This window comes from Camarhynchus parvulus, chromosome 8 (assembly GCF_901933205.1).
Source record: "Camarhynchus parvulus chromosome 8, STF_HiC, whole genome shotgun sequence".
NCBI lineage: Eukaryota > Metazoa > Chordata > Aves > Passeriformes > Thraupidae > Camarhynchus > Camarhynchus parvulus.
In genome coordinates, this window is record NC_044578.1 from 3,387,184 (window position 1) to 3,395,108 (window position 7,925).

The following is a 7,925-nucleotide window of genomic DNA, read 5'->3' on the forward strand; positions in this document are numbered from 1 at the left end:
TTTGTTTGTGCTCTTTCTGAATCCAGGGAAACTTTTCTAACTGCAAACTACTGTGGTAACAAGTTATAAAGTTCTGTGTAAACAATGCAGGAAAAAGCCCTTTGGTTTGTTCTGAGAGTGCCACCTGCTAGTTTTGTTTGATGTGTCTGAGTTCCTGAGCTAGAGGAGACATTAAGCAATTGCTGTGTATTTACTTTCTCCATGCAGTCATGAATCCATCGCATTCTGAATCACCCCCAAAGGCCTCACTGCAGCTATCCACACATCATGGGTATTGAGCTGAACTCACAATCTCTACATTAAGACAAAAAGTGTTTTCCTGCTCTGAGTACTCATGGATGTGGCAGTAACACAAGCACCATAACACACTGCAGTAGTCAGTGCTAATAAACAGCAAGAAAGAATGCCAAGGCCACTGTGGGCAGGTGGAGATACTGCTCAGAGATGCTGCAGGAGGAATACAATGTGTTGGTGTCAGCTGAGAGGTGCTGCTCAGGGGCACGGAACTGGCCAGGCAGGTCCCAAAACACTGAGTTCACAACAGAGGGATCCAGGAGCTCTTCCAACTACGTGTTTGGGGAAGACTCGGGGTTACTGCTCCCCCTGGTTTTCCCTGGCCCCGCTGAGGTTGCTGCACCCCCGACAGCAACCTGCACAGCAGCAGCAGCACGAGGCCCACGCCGAGCACACCCGGCTGTCCCGTGGCTCCCTGGCTGTAACTCTGGCACACAAAGGAAACAAGTGCAGCTGCCCCTGCTCCAGAGCCCACCTAACCCCGGGAACAGCAGGAAGCAGCTGCAGAGAGGAGCTCTCAGGAAAAAGGAAGGCTGAGAAGAGGGCTGTGAGAACACATAACATGAGATGAGAAGACACAGCCTTCTAGGGAAAACCAACAGCTCCGATTCCTTCTGGAGAGCTCTGGGCCCTGCTGGGACTGGGCCATCAGTTCAAAAGCAGGCTCTGATCCTGCATCCACCAGTGGCAACCTCCCAGCCACTATCAGGAGTTCAGGACTGACACTCATGAACATCACAGGTGCACTCACACAATGGCAGGATTTTGAACACTTGCCATAACCTCCAGTTTGTCCAGCAGAGGAAACGTTGATCAGTAAATGCCAGGACACAATTGCCAGGCAGGAAAACCTAAGGAATAAGGGGGCTGTATAGCAGCACCCTTTCTTTTCCCCAGCCTGGCAACAGCAGTGGATACAAGCCATGCACACCACGCTCCTGAGATCCATTCCCTGCTCTGACGCTGCAGCTGCACACATCCCCAAAGGCTGTGCTAATGACCTGGCAGACAGACATGTCCCAAATGACTCTGCAGAATGCCTGGAGCCCTGAAAGAAGACACTATCTTGTTTACATTGACTGAGGGGGAAAAAATGCCATCTAATTATTACATAAATTCTGGCTGTAGCAGCTTCATGACTAGTTGAAAAGAGGTAACAGGCTCCAAAATGACTGATGGACCCAAGTGTTTGGATCCACCAGCTTATCAATCTAATGCTAAGGAAGATCTTTCATATCCCTGTGTCTCTATCACTTTAACCTACTCATGATGGACAGAGAGAATAACCTGCTCTTTGCCTGTAAAATTGATTCATGTACTGCGACTTTTTAAATTTTTTTTTCACTCTATGCTATGATAAAAAGGGAGAAACAAATAAAAAAACCAACAAAACACACGCCACAAAAAAGCAGTATGCTATAAACACAGCCTAGCACAATAATGTGAATTTGCAAAATATCTGTTTAAGTCATAAAACATAAATTGGAGAAGAATGCAATACAAAAGGCACAATTACCATTCACACAGCTGCTTTAAACTGCATTGCTGCAGCAAACCAGTCTTGGCACCAGGAGCTTCCATGCAGGTTACATGGGTAAATACATCCATTATGCCACTGTGGATACAAATTAGCAAACCTAGGGTAGTGCTGATACTCTAACTTTAATCCCATCTTTAGATTCCCGTGCTACATCACGGCTGAATCTGGCACTAACCCTGTGATTACGTATCAGCAGATCAGTATAAAAATAATTTGTTCTGAGTTCACAGTTTTATGAAATGATAAAACATCAAAATTAGCATTCTGGCTGAAATCCACTGCATTTCCCATCAAGGCTTACACATTTAAGCAACATCTGAACCAACTGCCTATAATTACTCCTGGCAGATACTGGAGCACTTAGGCCAGCAGTAGATGCAACAGTGAAATAAATTTTTAAAGACATGCTGCAAACCACTTCAAGATGCTCAGCCCAGAAGCAAACACGTGTCCATAAGCCCAATCCACGGTTTATTTTACAGGATTTGTTCACTCTTGCATAGTAAAAGCCTGAAAAGAATGACAGCCCCAAGTAATCTGTCAGTTTAAAATTAAACATTTATTTGGGCTGCAATTTCAAAAACACTCTCCCCGAAGTTCCTGTCACAACTATTTAAGGGGAAGTGGGGTTGCATATTAGCTTAGGTTAAAAGAAACGCTAATTCTGCACAAAACCAGTTATTTATTTATTCAAAAGAACCAACATTTTAAAATGATAATTTAACTGAGAAACACAGAATGGAGTAACAGAAGTGGCTAAGAATACACATAAAAACTTCCTAGCATAGAACTAGTTTATTTAGTCTCTACTGACACTATAAATTTATTTCTGCCATGATTCTTATAGCTGGGAACAGCTGTCCCTACAAGCAACCAATTCTCTCTGCATTCATCCTCCTATCCCAGACACTCTTCCCAGGAAAAAGAAGTGTCTCTTTTTTTTTTTTTTTCCATATGCTCATACACATTCCTGAAGGAAAGGGACCATTAACATTACAGAACGTATAAAATTTCCTTGTTTTTGTATTATATCTAAGTACACTTAAAAAAAAATTAACCCCAACTACTTAAGCAAATGGTCTTCCAGGATAAGAAATTAGAATGAAATGCATGAGAATGAAATACACAAGAATGAAAGACACGGGAATGAAATACACAAGAGTGAAATACACGAGAATTAAATACACGAGAGTGAAATACAAGGGGATGAAATATACCAGAACGAAACACAAGAGAATGAAATACAAGACCACCTTCCCAACAATGTGTCTGCTTATTACTTTCTAAAAACCACCGAGATGACCGAGCCCTTTCCTCTACTTCCCTGGAATTTGTTTCGTAAGTGCTCTCCAGAGAAGAGCACTGGTGCTAAGTTTATGAAACTTCCTAACAAATCCCAGGCACCTCAGCAGGGAAGGAATCTGCCAAGTTACCAGTTCCTCACCGGGGCAGAGCCTGGCAGCAGCGAGGAACACGGCCGTGCTGGCAGCTCCGGAGCCAAGCACGAGTAAATTCCAGCAGGTTCCTGGGGTGTGCTCTGTGCCAGCCCAGGAGCTGCCTGGGATCACAGGGGCATGACAAGGAGACAAGGCTGTGAAGGTGCCAGAAAGGGGAGCTGCATGAGGACGAGGGAGGCAGTGGTGGCAGCAGGGCCAGAGAGACGAGACTGGAGACTACATTTATGGAAATCTCCTAGGGATATGGAGGATTAGGCAAGCGTGTGAGTGATGTGCATGTCCCACCTGCCCAGGTCAGGCCACTTGAGCGCTGCCCTTTCACAGAACCACAGAAAAAGCTGAGCTGGGAAAGGATACTCAAGGATCATCAAGTCCAAGTCCTGGACCTGCACAGAACCCCAAGAGTCACACCATGTGCCCAAGAGCATTGTCCAAATGTTCCCTTGAGCTCTGGAAGGTTTGGTTCTGTGACCCTTCCAGGGGAGGCTGTTCCAGCACCCGAGCACCCTTCAGGGGAAAATATTTTTCTACTATCCAACCTCAGCCTCCCCTGACACAGGTTCAGGCCATTCCCTCGCGTCCTGTCACTCGGCATCATGAAGAAATCAGCGTGTGCCTCTCCTTTTTCCCTCACCAGGAAGCTGTTTGAAGCACATGGGAAGGCGGCTGGGATAAAGGTGATCCAACAGCACAGGAGGCACTGGGAGGATCCGTGTGCCCACCCTGGACAGCACCAAACGCCTCCCCTGGCACTGGGCACCCCAGTGGGGGCTGTGAGGGGCAGCCCCGCTCCCGCTGAATTACAGCGGGAGTCACATATGGTGCTGTACAGAAACGTCAGGAGGAGACAACTCGGGACAGCCAGCAGGCCGTAAATCCCCCGGGCTGCACGAAAAGCAGGCTCTGAGCTGATCTGGGGCGATGTGAGCGCTCAGCCCACGCACGGCCGGGGAGCGCCGCACGGGGCCCGCGGCTGCGGCCAGGGGCTCCCTGGGGAAGGAGGCGGCGCTGCTGATTAAACAACAACACGAACGCCACAGCTGCCTTCAGAGCAGCAGGATCCGAGCCCTACCGGAGGAGGACGGAACCCTCCGGGCGTCACGGCGGAGAAGGGGCAGGAACAGGGGCAGGGACGGGTGCAAGGAGAGGGGCGGGAGCCGCGCTGAGGCGGCGCGCGCGGCGCTCCCCTCACGGGCGGCCGCGCTGAGGGCCGGGAGCCGCCGCAGCCCGGCCAGCGCCGTCACTTACTCTGCAGCCATCACTTACTTGTGCCCCCGGCACTGCCCGGGCCTGCACACCCCGGCGGGGACGTCCCCTGAACCCGCCGCTGCCGGGAAAGCCGCCGGGCTGCCCCGGGCCGGGCCGGCCGCGCCTGCGCCGGGAAGGGGCGGGCGGGGGAAGCGGCGGCGCCGCCGGGCGCTGAGGGCAGCGGCGGCTCGGGCCGGGAATCGCCCTGCGCCCGGGTCTGGAGCGGGAACAAGGCGGGGGCTTGGCGCGGTTTGCTACACGGGTGATAAATCTGGTTTTCCAGCCCCGCTGCCGCGTACACGGCTGTGAAATATCGGGGGTCGCAGAAGCGGTGCAAGAAGCCGCGTGGAGATCACTGAGAAGAACGTATACAGTATAGGAGAATAAATATATAAAAACATACAGGCAAATAACTATGTAGAAACATATAGAAGAATAAATAAACAGGAGGGCATGTCAGGGCTCAGGACATCTCACTCTGAGCCTCCTTAAATGTAATGTAAATGCTTCTTAAATGAGTAAAACGGCTGCAAGCCATGAGTTTGGTTTTCTGCGTGGGGTCACTCTGAGAGTTTTACCTGAAAAGCTGGAGAATTGCTGATGTGAGGAAGAAAACCCTGGGTTTGGTTAAGGTTTACTCAAAACGGACAGAGGATGCCCTCAAATGCATCCCTGGAAAACAGAGAAATCACAGAATCGATGAGGTTGGAAAAGACCTCTTGGCTCATCGAGTCCAACCCATGGGCCAGCCGTGGCTGAGCACTCCATGGTCTGGGACAGATCCCACCACACCCCTGTGTGACCCTCCTCAACCCACGCAGGGAGGAGCAGATGGCAGCCCTCACATTCCCATCATGTCCAAACACTTCTGGCCCCAGGGAGCCATCAGGGATTTTTCCCGTTACCCCCCCAAATATTCTACAACAGGAAATCTTGCAGCAAAAAAAGTTCTCTTGCAACATTTCCAGAGTATTCCCACTTCGGTCCGAACAGAAATGCTGCAGGAACAACCTTGCTCAGGGAAAGATGAGTGTTTGTCTCGTGGTTAGAGCACAGGGTTCGTGGTCAGGAGCTGTGGGTTCTCATTCCAGCCTTGCCACTGAATCATTTTGAGAGCTTTGCTAGTCACTTTGTACTAGAACCAGTTAGGAATTTTCCGTTGGGATGGTTTTCTGATGGAAAACACTGCTTATACCAAACTGAAATCTGGGTGAAAATTGTTTTTTCCGTTGGGAATACCTTGTGTCTGGGCTGGCTTAGAAAGGACATTTGACCCAAACTGAAGTGTTTGCAGGTTTCTTCATTAGTCCAAATGTTTTGCTTTAAATAGATAAGTTAAAAAATAAAGTACCCCCTCCTGACTGTAATTCCAAGTCATCTTACAGCATGGTGTGAATGTGTGCTCTCATGCTCTGCTTTGCTCCCCAGGAGGTCTGCGGTGTAGTGAGATTTAAATTTCTGTTTTCTGAGATGTGCACATCCCAATCTGAGTCAGACCTGGCCCGTGGGGACAAATCCCAGAGCAGGGCCACCACTCTGGCCAGGGAAGCGCTCCATGCAGGGAAAGTGTAAAGTTCAGAGACACAAACGAGCTGTTTCACATTAGCTCAGTGGCCTAAAACAAGGCACCGTGACTGGGGAGATACCCAAATGTTTTGTTCAACTGAAAAGCAATAAAATGAAGCCCAGAGAAATGGACCTGATTCTGTTCCAGAATCCCATTCCTCTGTTCATTAAAAACAAATTTATTTCTGCCCTCTGTATAGTCATACACTGACGGTTTCTTTTCGTATAATACTTGTTCTCCTCCCACAATGTGTTTGTAGACACCACTGAAGTCCCTTATTTGTTTTGCCAACTTAAATATTAATAATTTATTTTCTCTCATAACAGCAAGTTGTGGATTGTCTAATAGTTTTTCCTTCACTTCTGTCAGTCAGAATTCATCTTTTCTGAGTGTGAGTGATCAGAGTGACATACTGTGTAATGTTGAAATGATGGCTTGCAAGAGACTTGTACAGTGGCAATAATAATTCCCCCTGCACTCTTTTAGTTAGAGACAGGCATCACATTTGCCTTTTTTACACTTATATCACATTAGCACCTTGATTTAGCCAGGTCTTTTTGCTTCAATAAATAACAAAAATAAGTACAGACAAATTTATTAACTTTTGCTCAATACATTTTTCCATTTCATCTCACTTCTCTAGTACTCACATGGTTTCTTTCCAAGTGAGCGACAAAGGAAGATATTTTCAAGAACAATTATAAGTTTCCAACTTCCAAAATCAAAGACCTGAAAATGCTTTTTATTAAAGAATCCAAGTTCAGATTATCACATATTCCCAAGCCCACATGAGGCTTAATTAATTGCTCCTTTGAAATATTCTGAAATCTGAAGGTTAAGAGGTGTTATATTAGTGCAGAATAATGATGATTAATTTATGCTTTGTATCAAATGCAGGAGGAGCAGATACATGTGCAGTGAATCCTCTATAATTACAAAATCTTTCTATAAACTTGAAAATATTCTGTGGATGTATGTGCCTTAAATAAATTCAAGACCAATTTTTCCTCTTTAGCATGTGGCTGTTGTAGTTTTCCATCAAAGAACTCCCCCTCCACCCCTTCTTCCAAGATTCTGCACAGATTCACTTAAAATACACCCTTTTGCCTTTTCATTACAGAGTAACTAATGAAAATTCCATTTTAAATGTGCTTTCTGGGAGACAGGGATGTTCTTTGTTTTTTGTGATTAACCAGAGCCCGTATTTCAAGCAGCAGGGAAACAGCTCCAGGTAGTGTAAATCAGCATTGCCCGAGATGGCCCTCAGTCCTCTCAACCCCACAGAACAATTTAGTGGGTTTAGATGACAGTTGGCATCTTTGAAATATTCTCTTTTGCAGAACTAGACTAGATGTGACACTTGCTGGAGAAGAAATCTTGCATAAATCTGTCGAAAAAGACTCAATCATATTACTTCACTAGCTGTGGTAACCTTTGGAGGCCAAAGTCCAGACAGGTTGAGAAATGGAGCATGAGTCCATAAAGGTGACAATTCCATTAACTGCAATCAGAGAGAGAGGTGAATGGTGAGATAAAGACAAATGACTCCTTCTGTAAAGAAAAGAAAATATGTGTGTGCAGGGGAAAGAGGCAGAATGAACATTTTCCAGTCTTGTTGAGGAAATAAAGACCCAGCCCTGCTCTGTTGAGATCAACACAAAAATGTCTCTTGAGCTCAGTGGGTACAAGTTTTGCCCCAACATCCCAACTTCTAGTGAATGTCAAGCAGCAATGGACCTCTGAACACCCCAAAATTACATTTAGATGTTTATTAGCATAGAAATAGAAGGGAAAAAATATTTAATAAAGTTCTTGCTTG

At 46.6% G+C, this 7,925-nt stretch overlaps 1 protein-coding gene across 3 annotated transcripts in view; it reads right to left on the reverse strand.

Moving 5' to 3' along the window:
- Positions 1-4,658, reverse strand: part of FGGY (FGGY carbohydrate kinase domain containing) — a 126,691-nt gene extending 122,033 nt beyond the window's left edge. Inside the window, exon 1 of one of the 3 annotated variants that reach the window (XM_030953401.1) lies at positions 4,558-4,658. The gene's annotated coding sequence lies outside the window, so the exon portion shown is untranslated. The remainder of the gene's footprint in view (positions 1-4,557) is intronic. The other 2 variants (XM_030953402.1, XM_030953403.1) reach the window with 2 other exon arrangements.
- Between the last annotated feature and the right edge of the window lie 3,267 nt (positions 4,659-7,925).